Consider the following 24,765-nt stretch of genomic DNA (forward strand, 5'->3'; position numbering starts at 1 on the left):
CTATACCTTCTCCAAAAGCATCACATTCAACAAAAAAAGGTAACAAGAAATCTAGAATTGTAAGTACGGGGCATGAACTCATCACCTCCTTAAGTTTATCAAATGTTTTTTGTGCCATTTCTGTCCACCATGCAAAGGCTGCTTTTTTAGTCAAATTAGTCAAAGGGGTAGCAAGCTGAGAAAATCCTTTGACAAACCTTCTATAGTAGCTACACAACCCAAAGAACCCCCTCAACTGTGTAAGACTGGTGGGTGGTGGCCAATCCAAAATTGCTTGAATCTTTTGTTGATCAACCTGTACTCCCTTGCAGCTTATAACATGTCCCAAGTATAGAATCTCAGTCAAACCAAACTCACATTTGGATAATTTAGCATAGAAGGATTGCTTCTCCAAGATGCCCAAAATAGTATCTATATGCTCTAAATGCTCTTTCTGTGTTTTACTATAAATCAAAATATCATCAAAGAACACCAAAACAAATTTTTGAAGATGCTTGTTGAATACCTTATTCATACAAGATTGGAATGTTGCTAGTGCATTAGTAACACCAAAGGGCATAACAAGAAACTCAAAGTGTCCATAGCGACATCTAAAAGCAGTCTTTTCCACATCTTCCTTCCTCATGCGAATCTGATGGTAACCTGATCTCAAGTCAATTTTTGAAAAGTATAATGCACCATGTAACTCATCAATGAGCTCATCTATGCAAGGTATGGGATACCTATTTTTTATGGTCTTCTTGTTTATTGCCCTGTAATCTATGCACATTCTCATTGTACCATCCTTTTTTTTCACAAGTACCACCGAAGATGCAAATGGGCTAGAGCTAGGCCTTATGAATCCCATGTCCAAGAGTTCCTTAATAGTTTTTTCTATTTCCTCTTTATAACCCCTTGGATGGTGGTATGGAGTAGTTATAATAGGTTTTGCACCTTGTCCTAATTCTATAACATGCTCAAATCCCCTATCTGGTGGTAATCTTGGGGGCAAATCATTGAAAAATAGACTATGCTTATCAAGAATTTTCTGAATTTCAAAATGGAAATTACCTTGTCCCTTGAAAGAGCTCATGGGATGGATTATCATTCCTACTGCCCATGCTACTTGTCCTCTTCGAAACGTCCTCTCCATCCTCTTTGCAGTGACCACCCTGGGTGCTCCATTTGATAAGCCCCTTAATAGGACTTATTTCCCATTGGACTGGAACTTGAACTCCATTGTTTGATGGTTCATGTAATAGCCCCCAATAGAGTGTAACCATTGAACACCCAATACAATATTTGTTTCCCCAATTCCAACAACATAGAAGTCATCACAAAGCTCATAGTCTCCCAAAGTCATCTTGAGTTTCTTTACCACATGTGTGCAAGGCATAGTGAATCCATTAGCTACAGTGACATTGAACCCTTCAAAATCTTTTTCTTTAAGTCCTCTTTTTATGACAAACCCCTCATCTATAAAATTGTGAGTTGCCGCACTATCTAGAAGGACTGTCATCCTCTGCCCTGCTAATACCCCTCAGCTGCAAAAAGGATGATATCTCAGGACTCCTGATAATGCTGCCAAAGTGCCACCCTTGCTGATTTCTTTGTCTTTCTCTTCTTCTTCTTCTTCCTTAGTGTCATGAAATTCCTCATGCTCATTTGAATCAGATTCTAAAGCAACCTCAATATAGTGCACTTGACCTTTTCCCAAACACCTATGTCCTAGAACCCATGGCTCCCTATAGGTGAAGCAAAGCTTTTTCCTTCGAAGTTCACTCTTATTCTCTTCATCTACCTTCTTGTTTGTTGTATTTGTCACATTATTTGATGGTGGTGGTGGAAAAGTCTTTTTCTGAAAATTTCCCTTATGTTGCCAAAGATTTGGAGGCTTTTGATTTGTCACTGGTTTCTTAAGCATGGAAGTTTCAAGCTGCAAACTTCTTTTGATAGCTTCCTGTAAAGTTGAGGGTGAGAAAGCCTTAACCAAGCCCTTAATTGGATCTTCAAGACCATCAAGGAAATGATAAATGATTCTCTTTTTAGATATATCAGGTACCATAATAGCCACCTTTTGAAATTCTTCTACATACTCATTAACTAATTTGGTTTGTCTCAACTTTGACAATTCTTTAAAATACTCTTCCTCATCCTTGAGATCAAATCTATCTATCACTCTTTGACTAAACTCATCAAAAATAGTTACCTGACCATGGCCTTGAGTAGTCATTCCATGATACCACCAATCATAAGTTGCATCTTCCAAGTGTAGTGTTGCAAACTAAACAGCATCATGCTCCTTCATAGGATTAAGAGTGAAGAAGGTTTGTAACTTTTGTAACCATGCTCTAGCAGAAATTTTGCTTGTTCCATCAAAGGTAGGGGCTGCGAATTTGCTTATTTTATTTTTGAGTTCTCTTCCACTTATGTCCTACTCTCTCCTATACTCTTTCTTGGGTAGAAAAGTATTCATCATGTCCACATATTCTCTGAAAGGAACTGAACCCTTAAAGTCATCATCCAAGCCATTATAAGTGGCCCTCAATGCAACCAGATTTCCAGTAACCTCTTCCATAGGATTAATAGTTGCATTTGATACTGGTGTCTCATCTGTATGTAAGAATATACTTTTTTTTGATTTAGAGGATGTAGGTTTCAAACCTTTTGGCCCCTCTGAAGTGCTTCCTCTCTCATTAGTAGACCCTACTTCTTGAAGTTTTCCTGTCAATAACCACAGGGCTTCTCTAGTCTCAGCCAAACTATTTGCAATTTTCTTTTGGTTATTCTAGAGTTCTAAGAAAAATTGTTTATGCATCTCCCCTGGGTCAGCCATTATTACCTTTTCTTTAGATTTTATATTTTTATCTTCAACCAAAGATTTGTACAAAATCTTCTTGTTCTTCTATCGCTGCAAATACCTTTTTTCTCGTTCACTTGGTTGCATGCAAAATGGTATAAACCCTTAGGCTAGCAAGATATTGGCTCTGATACCACTGTAATGTCCTCTTACTATTTTTTACATCAAATTTGATATTCCTTTTTATTTTTAATGCAATACAACAAAATTTCCACCAAATAAAGATTTCTTTGAAAACTGCCAAACCCGAAACAATGCCAAAAGTAACACAACCTTAGATATTCTTCATAAATCTGAGAATAAAAATTTCCAAAAAAATTTCAGCAGCATAACGGCCTATAAAATGACACTTCTAGATCTACAAAAGAGTTTTACAAAATATCTCCAAAAATGGAGTTCAATACAAAGCTCAACGGGCTCCAAAACAACACAAAAATAGCTCGAAAACTCCAAAATTACTATCAAAATCACACAGAAAAAGAATCACGACCCAACACACTTATTCCACTCTATTTTAATAGCAAATTGGCTGCAATACAACAACAAACCAAACTGATACATAAAACTTAACTGAAAACACAAACCCTTGCTGAAACACACTTGCGAACACACCCAAAACACACACAAATCTGCACTGTTTGGCACAAAGGCAAACTCTGCATGAGCTTGCACATGGAAGAGCCTCAAACTCCCATCCTTAGCCTTCCTAGAAACCTACAAACTCCCATCTTTGGGTCTCCTTCTACATAGGTTTAGCAGCCTCTGAAGAACAACAAAGCAATGAGCAAAAATCAAGTCCAAGAATGAGCCCAAATTGTTTCCAAACCCTTTAAAAAGAGTGCATAACCCTAACTCAAGACCAAGAGGGTAGAATAATTATATGATATTTAATTCCTCTCATCCCATTGGTTGCCAAAAATTAGACACTTTTCCCAAAAATTTATTTAAAACACCTCACCGTCATAGGAAAAGTTATTAATTTGAATTGTTTTGAAAAGGGGACATGACATTATGCAACTTCTTAAACAATTCCAACTCATAATCTCCTAGTATAAACTTGGCCTTCAATATTGTAACCATCTATCTCCAACAGCTGATCTTCATTTCACCATTCTCCACTTTGTCTTTCTACAATTCCTTCCACCATAAGGTAGCATGCCCTTTCAAATTAGTTTGTGCCAACCAAACTGTTTGTGGGTCCTTGACATCCTCAAACTCAAAGTAGTCCTCCAAATCTCTAATCCAATCAATCAGATCCTCTGGGTTTAGTATTCTAGAAAAGTCAAAAAATTCAACTTTATGAACTTTACTCGCTTGCACCGCTGCTCTCAGGAATCTTTCCTCTCTTTCATCTTCCGATCCTTCAGTTTCTTCAAACTCTTCACCGACTTCTTCATATTCATCCTCAAATTCAGGATTCCTCTGCAAACCAGCCAAAGCATTTTGGATTTCACTCCTCACTTCATTCTTGAAGTCTTCCATCAGCTTCTCTACCCTCCAGGGGTTTATCCTTCTAGGCGGCATCTCCTCTTCCACTCTGGTGGAGTGCCTCAACTCAACGATCTGACTACCGGTTTCAATTGCCTCCCCTCAGTGATCTATTGAACACACACACAACCTGCCTCCAATTGATGATCTATCCACCAAAAGGAATGCCTCATAGTTCGCAAACAACTCTTTCAATAACTAGTTCATAACTAGCTCGAATACCACTTGATGCATCCATAACCGGTAAAACGTTAAAGGGAATTAATCAACTTATGCAACAAGAGTAACACAACGAAAGCAATAGGAAACATAGAAAGATTATAGAAACAAATCATATTATTGCCTTAGAACTTCTGACAACCAACCGGTGATCATCATACAATCATTAAAGAACATCTGCTAGTTAATCGGTTACATGCAGACTTCAAGCCATATACAATGCAACCAAGACTCTAAGAAAACTAGATCGCAAAATGCGAATCTCAATCCTTATTCTCAATTCTACTTCCCCCACCCCTACAAATGATTACATAATACCATATATATACCCACTGGAACATATCTGGGTTAGCCTCATAAGATTACATTTACCAATGTAGGAAAATGAAACGTATAACTAGGTCGACCCTAAGAATTAAATAAATATTTTTGAAAAATAACAACTAAGAAGTGTGGTTTAGAAGGAAGATCGGCCATGCTCCAAAGAACACTGGACAAGACCCAAAATAGATCCACATGCCAAGAATCACACCGGTAATGAAGAAAAAACAACTGGTAAACATAAGAGCTATCCCGGAACCTAGAAACAGTCAACTAGAAGTGATAACTGATGGGAAAAGATTCCAAATGAATCGAAAATCTAGAATTAAGTACATAAACCAGCCTAGAAACTGAAAATAAGATCTGCCATGAAAAGTAGGCAACCACCGGTACCAACTGGTAAGAACACAGAAAACTGCACAATGAACTAAACAATAACAAAACTGAAAGGAAATATTTTTGGTTGATGCAAGATTGCCCATTCACCGGGGATGCTCCTACATCAAGAAGCTAACAATGACATGTTCTATTGGGATATGTTATTAGACGAAGAAGATAAAAGCCAGTTAAGTGGTAAAGTCATTGAGCAACCTAGTTTGAATCAGAAAAAGTAAAGTTGCAATTGTGTATAACACTCCATGTTAGTCAAATGCAGTTATAGGGAGTGTTAGTTGCAACTATGTATAACACATTGTGTTGGTTACACAAATGTTACAAGTGGTGTGCATAAAACGTAGGTTATCTCAATCTACAAAACTTTAGAAGGTGACTGAGATGTCAATAACATGATGGTTATGTGACTGCATATGTCAATAACATGATGTTTATGTGACTGGAGATGTCAATAACACGATGGGCTAGTCATGTTAGTTATGCGACATGGGATGTCAATAATGCGAGAGGTTTGTTGTCCCCCTATCCCGTGGCCAAGGAGATTGGATAAGGAAGAATCTATGGGGAGATCACCACAATCCAAAAAATTGGCTATCCCGCTTATTAGATAGTTCAGATAACCGGAAGACAACTAAGAGGGGGGGTAAATCCATTGTCACAGATTACAAGAATATTCAGCAATTAAAACTTTGATACCGAAACCTAAAATATTAATATCAGAATAGCAGTTAACCCAGTTCAACATAAACAATAATCATAGAATAAAAGCCATCCACACAACACCAAGATTTGTATGTGGAAAACCCAGTAAAGGGAAAAACCACGATGGGAAAACTACCCATAGTCAGATAATACTTCCATAGTAAGTATGTGAATTACAATGAATTACAATGATAGCATCTCTTATGCCTGAGTACAATTCTAGTTAAGCTCAATACTGGAGGAGTACATCCTCTTACATAAACCCAATTCGATCTCCAATGATCAACCTACTCCTCTTCCTGAATGATATTACATTATTTGCACATTACATTCCTTTACCATGACCACTTCCATTAACCATGATGATCTACAATGAGATCTTATATCTATTTATACAAACCCTTGACCATAAATAATTAGGTTGGTGACTAGACAATAAACCAATTACATAATTACAAACCATGTCATCCTTAGACCAAACAAATAATAACAACACATAAGACATCCCGAAAATACATCAATACGTCCTATCCATACGTTACGTTAAAGTCAGTCCATAATCTAGATCAAATGGGACCAAGTATAGGTCCACATGCTTTAGAAATGATCTCCAAACGCCAAGTCTTGAACATGATCATCAACAATATCCTGAAACTCCATTAGAAGCTGCACAAACACCACTTATGTAATTCATCAAAGATCTCCACTAAAAGTTTTGTTGATGAAACCCTCGCCGGAACTAGAAACCAATCTTCTAAGCAAGAAGAATAGAATCCAATTAGTAGACCAAAACCAATTGATCAAATATGAGTATAAGTATCATGAGCAAGCCAATTCCATCACTAGACTATATTGGAGCCTATCGGATCATGTCGGATCCAAGTTAACTAGAAACCACTCAACCTACCAGGACTAGAAGGGTGACGGTAAAGAATCCAAGCAACTAGTATTGACATCAATGACAAAACATCAATTCCACCAAATGGCCAACAAGCTCAGTGGAAGACAACCAATAATCACCTGCATATAGCTCTGAATATTAATATCTCTCCCCCTATGAATAATATCTTTGTAAAGCTCTGAATTTATCCTTTTCACATCCCCTCTGACATCAATGCCTGAAATCTGACAAAAATATCAAATCAAAAACATAGGCCTCTGAGTCTCAAAGCTGACTACTCCCCCTAACAAGTAGCATCCCACATCAGTGTTGAAATGAATAGTATCTTAGATAATGCATGTCAAACTGATTCCAAACCGAATCAATCAAGTCTCTACCAGAGGGGTAGAAACTCCCAATCTGTCTCCCAGGTACTCAAATGATTCCTTGGATAAAGGTTTAGTAAAAATATCTGCAGTCTGTTCTTTAGTGTTCACATAAACCAGTCTAATTTCATTTGCTTCCACCTTCTCCTTCAAAAAGTTATACTTGATAGATATGTGTTTTGTCTCAGAATGAAATACTAGATTCTTTGATATATCAATAGCGGCAAAGTTATCATAGTGGATAACTACAGGTGCATCACAATTCACCTTTATATCTTTCAACATTTGCTTCATCCATAAGACTTGTGTACAATTAGTAGAAGCAACAACATAATCAGCTTCAGCAGTAGATAAATAAGTACATGACTATTTCTTGCTGATCCATGAAACCAACTTCTTTCTAAGAAAGAAATCTCCACCAGAAGTTCTTTTCCGGTCATCAACATCTCCGGCCCAATCAGCATCTGTATATGTGCATAAAGTGAATTTATCATCCTTAGGGTAGCATAAGCCATATTCTGATGTGCCTTGCAACTATCTAAAAACCCTTTTCACTGCCATCTCATGATTTTCTCTAGGACCACTCTAAAATCTTGAAACAATACAAATAACTTTCATAATGTTAGGTCTAGTTTGAGTTAAATAAAGCAGACCTCCAATCATAGATTTGTATCTTGTAAGATTTACCAGTGTAGAAACATCTTTTCTTGTCAATTTATCACTTGTAACCATAGGAGTACTTACCAGTTTCAGTGTAGAAACATCTTTTCTTGTCAATTTATCACTTGTAACCATAGGAGTACTTACCAGTTTAGAATCTCCCATACCAAATTTCTTCAACAATTCCTTAGCATATTTAGTTTGACAGATAAAAATGCCTTTGTCTGTTTGAGTAATTTGCAAACCTAAGAAAAATTTCATCTCACCAATCATAGACATCTCAAATTCTTTCTCCATATTCTTAGAAAATTCTATGCATAATTTATCTTCACCTACAAAAATAATGTCATCAACAAATACTTCAATAATTGGTATATCATCATCAGTGATTTTATAATATAAATTACTGTCAGCACTACCATTAGTAAAACCAAGCTTCAAAAGATATTTATCCAACCTTGCATACCAAGCTCTAGGTGCTTGTTTCAATCCATCTAAAGCTTTCCTTAACCTGCAAACCATATCTGTATCATCTGATAGTGAAAAACCATCAGGTTGTTCAATATAAACTTCCTCATCAAGATCCCCATTCAAAAATGCACATTTGACATCCATCTAATTAACTTTATAGTTTTTATAAGCAGCATAGGCAAGAAATAATCTTACAGCTCCAATCCTATCAACGGGTGCAAAAGTCTCTCCATAATCAATTCCTTCCTTCTGAGAATATCCTTTACAAACTAATATAGCCTTATTCCTTATAACTTGACCATCCTCATTCAATTTATTTCTAAAAACCCATTTAGTTTCAATAATAATTTTATTTTTAGGTCGGGGAACCAAAGTCCATGTGTTATTTTTCTCAATCTAATCTTATTATTCTTACATAGCTTTCAACCAATGTTCATCTTTAAATGCTTCAATTACTGATACCAGTTCAACTTGTGAAATTAAGCATACCTCATTAGTTGCCAGTCTTATTCTTGTCATCACTCGATTGGTCTTATCCCCAATGATTTGATATTTAGAATGATTCAGTCTCACATACCTATGAGTCTTTTGACTCTCTGTTACTCTTCCATGTTCTTCAGTTACTGTAGAATTCTCTAATGTTGCCAGCGTAACCAGTTCCACTCTTTACTCCGGTAAAGGTGCTACCGGTTTAGATATAATCATTTCCACTGCTGGTTCCTTCTCATAAACTCTGATTTGAATTTTGTTTAGATCATCTACTTTGACATTAGCACTCTCCACAATTCTCTGTAATCTCTTGTTATAACATCTATATGCTTTTCTTTCATTACAATAACCAAGAAATATGCCTTCATCACATTTATCAAATTTGCCAATACTATCATCTCTCCTAATATAACATTTACTACCAAAAATTCTGAAATACATAACTATAGGTGTATTGCCAAACCATAATTCATAAGGTGTCTTACTGGTTTCTCCTTTGATATGTACTCTATTAAATGTATAAACCATTGTACTCACTACTTCTCTCTAATAGATATGAGGTAGATTAACTTCCATCATCATTGTTCAAGCAACATCCAAGATAGTTTTGTTCTTCCTTTCCACAACTCTATTTTGCTGAGGTGTCCGGGGAGCAGAAAAATGTCTTCTTATACCATGCTTGTCACAAAAGTTACTAAACTCACCAGATGTTAATTCTTCACCATGATCTGATCTCAAACATTTAACCTTCAATCCTATCTCAATTTCCACTTTAGCCTTAAAGATTTTTAAAATTTTCAAATGCTTCAGATTTTTCTCTCAAAAAAGTAACCCACATCATTCTAGAATAATCATCAATGATTAGCATGAAATATCTATCACCATGAAAGCTTTTAACTCTAGCAGGGCCATATAAATCAATATGAATAAGATCAACAATATCATTTGATTTATCTTTTGTACTCCTAAAAGAGGTTCTGACCTATTTACCCATTTGACATTATTTACATATCGGATTATAGGGCTTCATAATCTTAGGTATATCCATAACTACCTTAGTTGAACTGATCTTCACAATGCAATCAAAATTCACATGACACAACCTTTTATGCCATATCCAACTCTCATCAATCTGTGTAATCAAACATGTCTTCTCACTTGAGTTTAAATGAAATATATTACCTTTTGTCTATGTACTGATTGCAATCTCCAAGCCAAATCTGTTAATGATTTTGCATTTTCCATCCTTGAACTATAATTGAAATCCCTTGTCTACCAATTGACCTACACTCAAAAGATTATGCTTCAAACCTTCAACATAATAAACATTATCGGTATTGTTCTTACCATCCAATGATATAGTTCTCTTTCCTTTGATCATACATGCCTTGTCATCTCCAAATCTAACTAGTCCACCATCAAATTCTTGCAAAGATAGAAACTTCCCTTTATCTCCAGTCATATGATTTGAACAACCATTGTCAATTACCCATTCATCCCTGTCTTCAATTTTAGCAGCAAGTGCCTTCTCCTCAGGTACATTCTCTTCCACTATCGGATCATCTTCCTTGATAGCCAAGAATACCCATTATTTCCCATTATAGGATCCACTAGTAGAGTCTTCTGCCAGTTCATCATTTGAATCAGTAATGCCTTCCTCATCCACTATGTATCATGATTTGTCTTTGTTTTTCTTATACTTATATTTGTTCTCATATCCAGGGTTAGGCTTAAATGATCTTTTAAATCATTCTTCAAATCTTGAATTCCTTTCAGGACATCTAGATGCAAAATGACCAACCTTATTACATGCAAAACATTTGAAAGGTGCTTTTCCTTCAAATTTACTTCCTACCGGTCCTTTCGGTACTCTTCTAGAAAATAGTGCTTCAAGTTGGTCAAATTCATCATCTTCTCTCTTAATATCTTCTAACTCCTTTGCATATAAAGCTTTCCAGTCTTGCTTACTGGTTGTAGATGTAGATGCATGAAAAGAAGGTTCAGTCTTCATAGCTTCAAAAGGTCCAAATTCCTCAAGCTCAAAAGAAGATTAGTTTCCCAACCAAGGTATCTCTATTGATAGATGTATTAGCCATTGTTCTTAATTCATTAATAGAAATAGTCTTCATTTTGTAAGTCGGTGGTAGGGATCTGAGGAATTTAGAAACAATTTCATCTTTCCTCAAAGTTCCACCACAACATTGAATTCCTATAACAATCTCATTTACCCTTTCCATGAATGCAGTAATCCTTTCATCTTCTTCCATCTTTATGTTTTCATATCTTACCCGGTAACTATCAAATTTAGCAATCTTCATTGTAGGGTCACCTTCATTAAGAGTCTCAAACTTATCCCATATAGGCTTTCTAGATGATTTGTTAGTTAATCCCATTATTTGTTGATCAGAAAGTGCACACAAGAGGGCTTCTCTTACTCTACAATCATTCTCAAGCTCCTTGTCCAGGTTTGTCTGAGGAGGATTTCTAGATCCTGGATTATAGGGTGTGACACCATTCTGTGTGATCTCCCAAATCTCCTTGCCAATACATCTCAGATGAGTCTCCATCTGAATCTTCCATACTATGTAATTTGTTCCATCAAGCCTCAGAATATCCCTTTGAAAGATAGCTCCAGAAGAACTGGATGAACTTAAAATTTTAGTCTCCATAGGATCTTCCTCAAGCGGTTAAGCTTTTTGCAGAGAGGACCAAAGCTTTGATACCAATTGTTAGACAGTTCAAATAACTAGAAGACAACTGAGAGGGGGGGTGAATCAGTTGTCACAGATTACAGGAACATTCAACAATTAAAAATTTGATACCAGAACCCAAAACATTAATACTGGAATAGAAGTTAATCCAATTAAGGATAAGTAGTAATCACAGAATAAAAGACATCCACACAACACCAAGATTTGTACGTAGAAAACCCGGTAAAGGGAAAAACCACAGTGGGAAGCCTACGCACATTCAGATAATACTTTTGCAGTATGTGAATTACAATTAAGGGGTTTGCACTTGTAGGAAGGCCAACAACCTAGAGCACACTGCTCATCACAAAAGGAGCCTCATTGACTACATATAAATCCAAACTACAATCTAGAGAAGTGTTGAACTATAAAAGATAACATCTCCTATGCCTGAGTACAATTTTAGTTAAGCTCAATACCGAAGGAATAAATCCTCTTACATAAACCCAATTCGCACATTACATTCCTTGACCATGCCCACTTCCATTAACCATGATGATCTACAGTGAGATATTACATCTATTTATACAAAACCCTGAACTATAAACAATCAGGTAGGCCACCAAACAATAAACCAATTACATAATTACAAACCATGTTGGTCTTAGACCAAACAAATAATAACAACATCTAAGACATCCTAGAAATACATCAATAGGTCCTATCCACACATTACATTAAAGTCGATCCATAACCTAGATCAACTGAGACCAAGTATAGGTCCACACACTTTAGCAATGATCTCCAAATGCCAAGTCTCAAATATGATCATCAATAGTATCCCGAAACTCCATCAGAATCTGCACTAACAACACTTATGCAATTCATCAAAGATCTCCACTAAAAGCTCTACCGGTGAAACCTTTGTCGAAACCAAAAACCAATCTTCTAAGCAAGCAAGATAGCATCCAATCACCAGACCAAAACCAATTGACCAAATATAAGTATAAGTATCATGAACAAGCCAATTCCATCACCAGACTATACCAAAGCCTGCCGGATCATGCCGGATCCAGGTTAACCAGAAATCACTCAACCTACGGGGACTGAAAGGGTGTCGATAAAACATACAAATAGCTAGTGTTGACATCAATGACAAAACATCAATGCAACAAATAATCAATTCCACCAAATGGCCAACACTGCCACCCTACAAAAAATTTGATGGGCATTAAATGACCTCATGGGATAACACATAAGGCAAGCCGAAAGGCATCTCTATCCAGCCCACAAGGGTAAAAAGGTCAAAGTGAAACCTATGCAGGATGAAAGAGTCAAAGGGGAAACGGTGATCCCCGCTATCTTAAACCATGCAAAATGGGTGAATGATAATCTTGTGGGGTAACATAAGGTGAAGGGAGAGATGGAGCCTGCTATCCCGTGACATTGAAGACCAAAGGCTGGAAGCACAATGGGGAAAGAAATAAATGTGATGGGTGAAGCATCCCGCTATCCCGCACCATAGAAAGACAAAATGGAAAAGGATCTTGTAGGGAAAAAAAAAGGATTATGGGACACCTTAAAATATAAGAGAGTTTACCTCACATGGGTTCTAAATGCTGAAAAAGTGTGTTGCGGGCTAAGTAGGCACAATAAAGTAAAAGATCCCCATCATCCCGCACAGTCAAGAAAAGCAATAAGGAAGATAGGATAAAGGGAGTGCTGCAAGATATTAGGCTTCCACAAGGAGCAAGGAAGTCCTTACCCCGCACAAGGTGTGGTGTGGGCTAGTAAGAGTGAAGAGGGTAGTGATCCTCGCTATCTTGCATCGAGAGCACAGAGGAAGGATTTTATTGAAGCTTACCTCACATGGGTAAAATGGGATCATAAATGATGATGCAGGGTAATAAGGGGAAAGAAGATAGTGGCTCCCGCCAACCTGCAGGCATACATTTGATGCAGAGAATGCAAAAGGGTTTAAGGTCTTTATGATTATTAGAGGTGATTTTTTAACATGTTGGTTGCCCGATAGGAAAAATAGTCCACCTGGTAGCTGACCAAGTTTGAACAAGCAATTTGGACATCCAATGAGAAGAATTTTTATGTACATTTACATGTCTATAGGGAAGATAATCCACATGGGTGTTGACCAAGTTTGACTAGGAGACTTGGACATCGAATATGAAGACATATGGAAAGTAAGGACGTTGAAAGAAGATCCAATATGCAGAGGTATGTGCCTAAAGATGGTGGATTTTAAATGAGGTTGTTGTTGATCCAATCAAAGCAAAAGGATGGAGAATGCATTAATGGAGATTCTGTAGCAGATGAGTGTGTGGCTCGAGATGATTGACAGGTATGATATCATATCTTACAGGTAGGTAAAGATTACTAATATAGAAATTTGAACTCAATGATCAAACTAAAGAAGGAAGATGCTACAATTAATGATGACTGCCAGACAATTCGCAAAGTAGATACTGAAAATCAAATCAACTTGATCTCTTAGATGTACATTTGAACTTCAGCTCTTGGTGGGAATGTATGTGTACACTTTAAGACAAAGAGTGGTCAAACAAAATGGCTGAGTTGTTTAATGATGTGGTGCATAGAACCACCACGATGGAAGTATTGGCCTAGCCTTTTTGGTCAAATCTAGAATATCGACGATCCAGATTTAAATTCTATGAAGGATATAGATTCACACATATTTTTTGAGCATCTAGGAACTTGAATTATTTACTAGAGAAAATGTAAAAGATCTGCAATAGACTAAATGAACAAATCTAATGCAACATAGGAAATTGTATAGATCATGTTGTATGATAACAATGCAAACTATATTTGTTTGATCTATGATGAGTTATGATCTGGCCGACCCCATGGAGGTGAATGCTGAGTATATAAGGAGTATGTAAGTTAGCTCAAATAGAGGGAATATATGTGAACGATTGATGAATGTAGATATTATTGTTAGTCGTTGAATGCAAAGGGAGAAAGAGTTGTAGAGTTCGGCTGGACCGAGAAAAAGGAAAAGAGTAGCAAAAGGAAGATGAGAGTTGTAACTATGAGGGAGATGAAAGAAAAAGAAGAAATAGTAGAATGCAGCCATGAAGGGAAGAGTCTAGCAACCAGAGAAGTACAAATATATGGTAGAGAAGTTGTAGGGCACAAATAGAAGTGTGTGCAAACCAGTGAGTGAGATAGAAAGCTGCAGACACTTGAGACCAGAGAAGTGTAGAGTCGAGGTAGATAGCACAATGGGAGGAGGAATGATTAGATAAGAAAGAAGAGAGTTGGTTGCAAAGAGGAGAAGATGATACAAGGCACAGAGAAAAGATTGACATCAAAGATCAGAGGGTGCAGATCAAATCTTGTGAGAAGGAAAGAATCAGGTCAATCTCAAAATAAAAAGAAAAGTGAGTTACAAAAATTCATTTGTAACAAGGTTCTTAAACTATTTTTGAATACTTATTCATTGTATTTCTCCAAGAGGGTGCTCAGAGAAGGGGTAGGTGCTCCTTTGGGTTCATACCCACAAAGCCTGGGGTTGGTTCTCCTTTGGGTCGGTGCCCATAAAATTCAAGGGTTGGTGCCCATAAACGTTGTAATTGGTATTTCATGGTGAGGTTGGATTGGAGCAGTAGACTCCAACAACATTTCTCACTAAGGTTTTTCCTCACCATGGGTTTTCCTTGTATCTCTGGTGTTATGCATTTCCCCTGTGTGTGCGTGCAAATGTGTTTAGTAACTCTCATCATAATTTTGATTATTTACATTAAATATTTGTGTATTTAGAAGGTTTTGATTATTTACATTACTAATTCACCCCCCCTCTCAGTGGTCCATTGTGTTTCTTCAACATATTCAAGTTTTACTTCATTGTCTAGCACTTTTTCCCTTAAGAAATGATACCAAATAGAAATATGTTTTGTTCTAGAATATAGTATTGGGTTCTTAGAGATGTTGATTACACTTGTATTATCACACATGATTGAAATCAGTTCATAAAACATCACACCAATATCCTTCAATGTTTGTTTCATCCAAAGTACTTGAATGCAAAATAATGCAATTGCAATGTATTCAGATTCTACCGTTGATAAAGATACACGATCTTTCTTCTTGCTTAAACATGCAACTAACTAGGAGCCAAGGAAAAACTCTCCTCCACTAGTACTCTTTATGTCATCAACACTTCTTGCCCAATCTGCATCAGTATAAGATTTCAGAGTAAAGTCTAATCGTTTGGGATACTATAGTCCAAATATTTCGTTCCTTTCAAATATCTGAATATCCTCTTCACTGCAACAACATGTGACTCTTTCAGTTCTTGTTGAAATCTGGCTGCAAGATAGACAACATACATGATATTTGGTCTAGTAGCAATCAGGTATAACAATCCTCCAATCAATGATCTGTAATTGCTTGCATCAACCTTAGGAGATTTATCATCATTAGTCAACTTGTATTCAATAGTCATAGGAGTACATACTAGTTTGGGATTCTCCAATCCAAACTTCTTCAATAATTCTCTAACATATTTTGATTGAGAAATGAAAATACCTTTACTGTTATTATTTACTTTCAATGCAAGAAACAAATTTAACTCACCAATCATAGATATTTCAAATTCTTTTTGCATCTCACTAGAAAACTTCTTGTACATGTCATCATTTCCTCCAAAAATTATGTCATCCACATATACAACAATAATTAGAATCTTAATAGATTCAACTTTGAAGTAAAGATTGCTATCAACAAACCATTTTTAAAAACCTTTATTTAGTAGATACTTGTCTAACCTTCCATACAAATCTCTAGGAGCTTGCTTCAACCCATACAGTGCCTTCTTCAATCTGTAGACAATATCTAGATCATTTGACAACTTGAATCCTTCTAGTTTCTCAATGTAAACTTCTTCATTTAGCTCTCCATTTAGAAATGTTGACTTTATTGGCAACAAGGTAGAAAACTGAGAGGGGGGGTGAATTAGTTTTCTCAAAACCTTTCCTTAACATAGATCTGATAATTAAGAGTAAATCAACACCACATCAATAACACACATAACACCAATATATTTGACATGGAAAACTATAGAACACAAATGGACACTAAGAGGGGGGGTGAATCAGTGGTAACCAAAAACTTTAACTTGTAAATAATCTAGGCATTAATAATAATAATTTTAAAACCTATGAGAAGAGATACAAAACACATCAACAAAAACACACACTAAGAGAGAAAACTCATAACACAAGTTTATACGAGGAAAACCCACGCTAGGGAGAAACCTCGGTGAGAAATGTTGCTAAAGTATACTAATCCAATTCAGCCTCACAATGAAAACTAGTTATAATGTTTAGGGCACCAACCCACGGAACACCAACCCCTGAAGTTTATGAGAACCAACCCAAAGGAGCACCAACACCTATCTTTGAGCACCCACTCAGAGACTTATAATGAATAAATATTAAATATAGTTTGATTACCTTGTTGCAAATGAGATTTTGCAACTCACAAATATTCTTCTCTTGAGATTGACCTTATTCTTTTTTTCTCTCTGATCTTAACTTTAAGCTTCAATCTTAGCTTTTTGCCTTCTTCTTATCTCTACAGCCTTCTCTTTGTCCTCTACATTGATCACTCCTCCTTCTCTACCTCTCACAGTGTATATAACCTATTGTGTTATTTACCTCATCTCTTCACACTTTTGGTCATCTCTGCTTCTCTCCTCTTCTATTCTTCAAGCTCATTTCTATCCACTTTCTTCTCTAACTCTCAGATACCCTTATATGTTATCCTCCACACATCTGAACATTATACATGCAAACTCTTCTATAGTTTTAGGTCTGCACAGGCATCATGTTATTGACACTTGCATGGTATACTTCTTTGTGACCCTCTTCGCTTTATTTTCATTCCTCTATTTTTCGGAGCTCCACTTCTTGCACACTTTTAGCAACAATATTACTAAAATAACTACACTCTTTTGATTGACATCCCCCAGCTTGCATCTGCCAACTCAACAATCATATCTACAGCTGTCAAATCTCAACACCCATACACTATTCTTGGTCATCTTTGTTCGTACAAGATTTCACTCCAAAAATGGGTTCACAATCTTATATACTCGCATCTAAGAGATCATGTCTACCTATCAATCAAATTCTCTGTACACATTGCTCAAACAAGTAACTACTCGTAATAAATACCTTCTCTTTGGAAATAATCTGCATTCAAATCATGCTTCCGATATTGGATTACTATAGTTAGTAATCTTCAACCTAGTAGATTTCCTCGAGCCTCAAAAAGATCAACAACTCTCTACAATTGGATCATCATTAACTGCTGCTACAATCTTGTCAACTAGCTCTGTACTCTGATCACTAACTTTAGTAATCTTCTCTATTAGATGAGATCTGATCATCTCTCTGTAGATCAGCTCAAGCCACACAACAAACTTTGACCTAGTTTCCATCAATGCAATCTTCATCCTTTGTCAACCTGCTCTGATTGGATCGACAACCACCTCATTTATGTGCACCAATTTATCATTCATTGACTTCTTTAAATATGATTCCCTTTTGGCCACTTGGAATCCACGTGTCATCATGTTCAACATCTAGATCAGTCGATAAAGGTCGGTCAATCACCACGTAGATCATTTTGTTTATCAGTATGTAGTCGTGTGGCTAAAATCATCTCCATCAACATCCAAGTCACTTCGTCAATCCTGGTCAACGTCCAGTCATCGTACAATCATCATCCATGTCACCATCCATGTGGACCATCGATTCTATTGGCAGACATTTGTGGCAACAAAATTCTTCTTAATCATCATCTAGGTCCTCGGGTTAAACTTGGCTGACCACCACGTGGATCTTTGTATCTATCAGGTTTTTGACATGTCAATTGAAACATTTGTGGTGGTCACAATGACCTTAAATTATGGTGTTGTGGGATGGTGTGATGCAACGCTATTTTGCCTTTTAAATTTCCCTACAATATCCTCTTTCCATCCATCTATAGGCTATGAGATAGTAGGATCCTTCTCCCACTTCACTGTGTTGTCCCGCATGACCATCACATACCCACCTTGAACAGTGAGAGATAGCGGGAACATTCTTCTGATATCATAATATTTCCCCACAAAACCATCATCTTGTCTTACTTAGTATCATGGGATAATGAGATGCATATCTTTCTCCACCTTGCATTTCCCCACATGACCATCACTCCTCACTTTTGATGATGCAAGATAGCGGGAAGCCCGATTCCAGCCTTTGTCCTTTTAACCCCGCATGGTCACCTTTCACATGTCCAACATGGCGTGGGATAGTGGGAAACATCTCCTTCTTCTTCTTGTGTTACCCTGCAAGACCTTCAGTCTTATCACAAACAAGCCATGGGATAGTGGGGGGGTCACTATGCTCAGCCTGTAGTTATCTTGCATGGTCATTCGACCTCGACATTTCACAGCGCGGGATGGCGGGAAGCCTTTAACTTCTATCTTCTTGTTACCTCGTACCCCTACATCTTTACAGTATTTAACTCTGCAGGATAGTGGTGGGACATTATTCGCTTTGCTTTGTGGTTACCCCATAGGGTCTCACTCATCTCGACCATCACACCACGGGATAGCGAGATGCCACCATTGCCAAGACATCGGACCCATACAATAAGTATGGATGAAACATCATCCATGTAGGCAAATATATGAATGCCACTTTTTTGCCACATCACATAGATGATTCCACTCAGCACTCACATCATGAGCCATGCCATCTTTGTTGCCACACACAACACAGGGCCCCACACGAACACACATGAAGCAAACACTGTTTCCATGGGAAAATCACTGCTTACCTCACCCAATTCATGACTCAGACAAATAATGAAGACTTCCCTGCAAAGTGTTGAGTGCAACAACCTACACACAAAAGAGACCCTCTTGGGACTCATTAAATTTTGAGTAATTTGAGAGGCCCATTTCAAAATTTTGATATTGCATTTTCAGAAAGGCACCTAATCTCATTCAGGTGGCCTAGTTAGAGAGAGAGTGAAATGGAGCCAGTTGATTTTCAAAGGGTAAGGCTTGGGAAAAATGTCTTACACCTTTCATTTAGCTAATGAAGTGTTGTGCAACTTTCAAAATTCAGTTTGGGTTAATTTATCAGGTACCCATTTCAAGGGGTGAGCTGAAAGTGCATTTAAGGTGCAAATGTAGATTTTACCAAGTAGCCTACTTTGAGTGCCTATAACTTTTTCCCTCCTGGTCATCATGATTAAATTCAAAGTGGATTGAATTCTATGCATAAAATTTTTCCTCCATGCAAAATTTCAAGTCTCTAGCAATTCATTTGCTTAGTTTAGTAAGCTCAATCTGTTTGCAGTTTGTATTGTTTGACAAGTCCCTATTTCAGCTGCTAGTCGGAGCACTATTTTGCATAAGTGTAAAAGTTGCCTCAATGAATGTCATGTCAGAGTATTTCTTCCAAGCTATGTTTCCAGTTGCAAGATCCTACTAATCCATTTAATCGGTTTTCAAAAGGGTTTCTTGAGCCATTTGTTTCAGTGTTCCGTACTTTCATTGCTATATCAATTAAAGTTGCTATTTTCATGAGCGCACCATTTGCACCCAGTTAGCCTTTTGGTCGAACTGAGAATTCTAAGTTTTGATATGTACTTCAAGGTACCTATGCATCAGAGGGTCTACGAAGATTGTTTGATATTTTTAAGAAAGGCATCATGTGTTGCCTGCGCATTGACTTCATCAGGTCCATAGTGTCAACAAAGCCAGTTGGTCATATTTAACCATTAATATTTCTTCACTCAGAATTTGTCTTGAGAAACCGCTTAGTAGAGTTCATGTTTGTATATCAAAGTACACACCTGTTAGTTTGCAAGGTCCAGAAAGGTGTTTTGACCAGTTTGAAAATTACATCTTCGCAGTTAAATGTGAAAATGTGGCGCAAGTGCCTGAAAGTTGCAAAACTCAATTTGATGAGCCGAAAATGGTGCCGATCGATTCTAGAGGTATGTCTAAGGTTCGTGAGGCATTTTGAAGGTCAGTTGCATGAAAACAAAAAAAAAATTAGCCGGACCCACTTTGGGGCCCGACTTGGCTCATGCTCATGCATTAATTTTATTGGCAACTTGGTGTACTAAGAGGTGTTTTCGTTGCATTATGTGGGAATATAATTGAGGGGTTCTTGCATGGTCTATTATGAAATGGAGATTTTTTTTTCTTAATACATGTTATTAAAATGACTAAGAGAATAAAGGTGGAATGGGAGTAGGCATTACAGCCATCATATTTTTTTTAAGCAAAGTGCAGATTTGTCAAGCTTAATCCAATGTCCTCCCTGCTGTGCAAACATAAGTAAATAGCTATGGCAAATTGCAAATCATTGAAGGCATTAGAAACTTTAAAGAAAATGCAACTGCAGATGTACATTTCCAGCAGTATCCTTCCTGCCACGTGATGGTTGGAAATGTTTTAGAAAACTACAAAATGCACCAGCAGGTTGTTAAATTAGCCAAACTCTCCTTTGTGTGGTTATGAACAAGTGTAAATGGCATGAAGCCAAATCCTCTCCTTCCTGCATGATGGTGTGGGGGTTTTGTAGTTTTCAGAAAAATCAATTATTTTTGAAGCCTTCTAAGCAAATGTAATTGGCAAGGTTAATGCCAATCTTCCCTTGCCTGGAAAACAAAGTGGAAAATGCTCGAGGAGAGGCAAACAGAAAAAATATTAATACAAATGCAAGGTACAAAAGGCAATATGGATGGTGAAAAGGCATTGAAGATGGAGTGGAGTTTGAGAAGTTCTATAAGATCCTAAGTTAATGCAATGTGGTAGGTCTGAGTCCTCCCTCCTCCCATGCATGGAAGACAAATGTTAAATGAAACCCTTAAGCAAATGCAATTAGCAGTATAGTCTTCTACGTGGTATGTTGTTTGGAAGGATGAAGTTAAATCTCTTTAGCAAATGACATTGGCAGGTATTTTTCCCCTTTGCCAGCATCCTCCTTTTACGTGGAGTGGAGTTTAGGAAATGCAGAAACTTTCAACCATAGCAATGTCTCTCCCTCCTGCATGGCATGTGGTTAGAAATTGTAGTAAAGCCTTCAAGCAAAATGCAATAATGGCAGCCCCTGCATGGTGGGTGTTTGGAGGGCAGCGTTGAAACATAGCAAATGCCATTCTCAGTTTGAATGGCAAACTTCCTCGCACGTAGCATGTGAAAAAGCAGAAAAGTTTAATAAAAATTAGTAGGTATATTGTCAACGTTCCTCTGTGGATGCATTGAAATGAAACATTAAGAGGCAGCCATTAAAACGCAGGTGAAATATTTCAGAATGCACAGTCCCACGCAAATGCATTATCCCATATTGGCTGGGCAAAAGAAATATTTGACATTTTAAAGCAAAACTCCACCCATTCATAGTGTCAAAGCCTTAAAGGCTTTTGATACAAGGTGCTGGTTGGGCACCCAGGCAGACCTCACACACATGGGCACATTTATCGAGGTGACCAAGGAGGCCAAGAGGCAACCAGGTAGATCCCATGCATGCACGATTCTCGAGGTGAGTTTTGTAGTGAAAGGGTGACTTAACTAGTGAGTAGGTTGCAGGAGATCCTACGATGTGCATTGTTTTGTGAAGCAGAGATGCTCGTCAGTTAAGCACCGCAAAATGGCAAAAAGAACATGCGACAAAGCGAAGGTTAAAGAGCATACAGGTTTATCGAGATACGACAGTGCCCACGATTTCGCGGAGTGAAGATGCACATCCATTAGCCATCATGAAATGGCGAAAGATGACATATCGTATAGGTGGTAGGTCTAGTGGCAAGTAAGCTGGCGGGTCCAAGTGAGGTGGTGGTGATGTGGTTGACAGGTGCCGGTCCACGAGGTGACAAGCAGGTAGTCTAGTAGCGATCTAGGTGGCAGACAAGTGGTGGATTGATGAGGTGTCATCCTAGGTGGCACCCAGTGGATCCTCCCAGCGAATCACAGGTTGCCACTATATAGTTAAAAATGTGAAAAATTAAAATTAAATATATAGTTTCAACTATAGAGAAAATCCAAAAATTTAAATGATGGTGCACATATTGAGAGATTAATTCGCCAAGAGGTTAATTTTTGGCCAGATATGCAAGTATTATATATCACCAGAAAGATCTTGAAATAAGGAATCGAATCATGCAGTTAGTTTTAACAAATGTGGGATATTTTGAGAGTAGTTTCCATGAGAAGGAGGAAGAAAATGAATTTCAGTTAGGGAAAGAAGACACATGGCATGTTTTGCAGACTTAATATTTTTCTCTCCTCTTCTTATTCCCATTTTCTTCTCATTTTTAGGGGTTCCAAAATTTTGGAGGAAATGCTCCAGATTTCATGGCTTCCAATTCTGAGTTCTCTTTGAAATTGTACAGGGCAATGTCCTTTTCCATACAATAGAGTATGATTCATGCTATAGGTGTTATTTGTTGCAGGTTCTTGTGTATGTAAGGCATGCACAAATTCATACAGAATTTGTCTCTGAAATGTATCTTCATTTTATTCAAATTTGATTCTTAAGGAGGGTCAAGTTTGTCATGATCAGTTGTGTCTGTGAGTGTAATGCTTGTTTGTAGGTAATCTTCAAGGAATATTTTAAACTCTATGAGCAAACATTAATAAAATAGGGTTCATGTTTCCGGATCTGATATTTTTTGTGGATAAGCTTAGTAATGCACTTATGCAAGGAATTAATGCAGGAATATTTCATGATGAAGATAGATTTGTAATGAGTGTTTTAATTTGTAGTCCGATATATGAATCTGTTGCACTTGGATAAGGCACTGATCTTGCAGATTTTGGGGTTTTTTCAGAGATTTTAAATCAAATCAAAATATCTAGCTTTATTTTATGTTCTGTGGGAATGTTTCATCCATCTCATGCTTTAACTTAGTTTAGATGTCAATGTGGATTTAGCCCATCAACAGTAACCTCCTAGTTGTCAAGCCTTGTGAGATCTATCTGCTTTATTGATGCTGACATATGTGGGTAAATGAGTTTGATTCAGTGCATCAAAAAGGTGTCCCCCCCTAGGTCTAGCAGAACCTGAAGTGTGGGAGGATCAATTAGGGTCCTATGTTATGTTGTCCAAGTCTTGATGTATTCTATAGAGTGAAATTGGCTATTTAATAGAATCAATTGTAGGTAAACTTGGGTTAATCATTTTTGATGAACAACAAAAGTGGTGACTTTGCTGGGGAATCTGAATAGAAATTGCCTAATTTCATCCAGTTAGTCAGTCCATTGAGATTGCACAGAGTAGAAAATGTCTTTTATGGTTGAGGGATTTAGTATTATGTTTTGAGGTTGTAATGGTGTTGTCTGCTATCAAAGAAAATTTCTTGTGAAAGATTGAAAAATGTACATTGTTGAAAGTTGTAAGAAGTTCTTGCAGCTATATGCAATTTTTTCTGCAATTCCTTATTGGGTGGTGACTCTGTGGTTCATACCAGTGCTGAATGTCTATGCAATTAGTATTGCATAAGGTTTTATGGTTTTATATAGTGCAGAGATATGGGTTATCACTGCTAATGCAGATTCACACATGAATTCTTCATCATAAAAGCTTGATAAGAAAGTGCAGAAACATACACATAGATTTGGTGTTATTTTCCCAAATCCATATGTTTGTGGCCTGGAAGAGTGTTTATTGTAGTGAAATTGAAGGAGACAATAAAGAATTTAATATGTGTTGGATAGCATTCTGCTGTTCAAAATATCCTCTATGCAAGAGGTGGTTTCTCTGAGGTAAAAGACCATGCTGAAAGTTGAAATAAATGTTCAGATCTACAAGTCCTACAGCTACAAACACCATGGTATTTTCAGAAGTTTCAATGCAAGACATTTGTTCTGAAAATTTGAATGTGTAATATAGTTTTCCCATTAAGTGAACAACACTAGTAAAGAGGGAAAGAGAGGAATCACAAATTTATTTGCATATCTAGTTTTGTTGAAATGTCTAGCATATATGTTCTTCCATAGTATGCAAATTTGAAGAAAGCTTTGTGTCAAGCAATGTTATGAATAGATTTGAATGAGGATATGTGCTTGAATTGTTTCATTATTCAATGCAAGGTTGTATAATCATTTGCGGGAGTAAGAAGAAATGTGTAGTGAAGTTTTTCAGCCTTGTGTATTTCCTCATATAGCCATGCCTAGTG

Source organism: Cryptomeria japonica, chromosome 1, assembly GCF_030272615.1.
Source record: "Cryptomeria japonica chromosome 1, Sugi_1.0, whole genome shotgun sequence".
NCBI classification, from domain to species: Eukaryota; Viridiplantae; Streptophyta; class Pinopsida; order Cupressales; family Cupressaceae; genus Cryptomeria; species Cryptomeria japonica.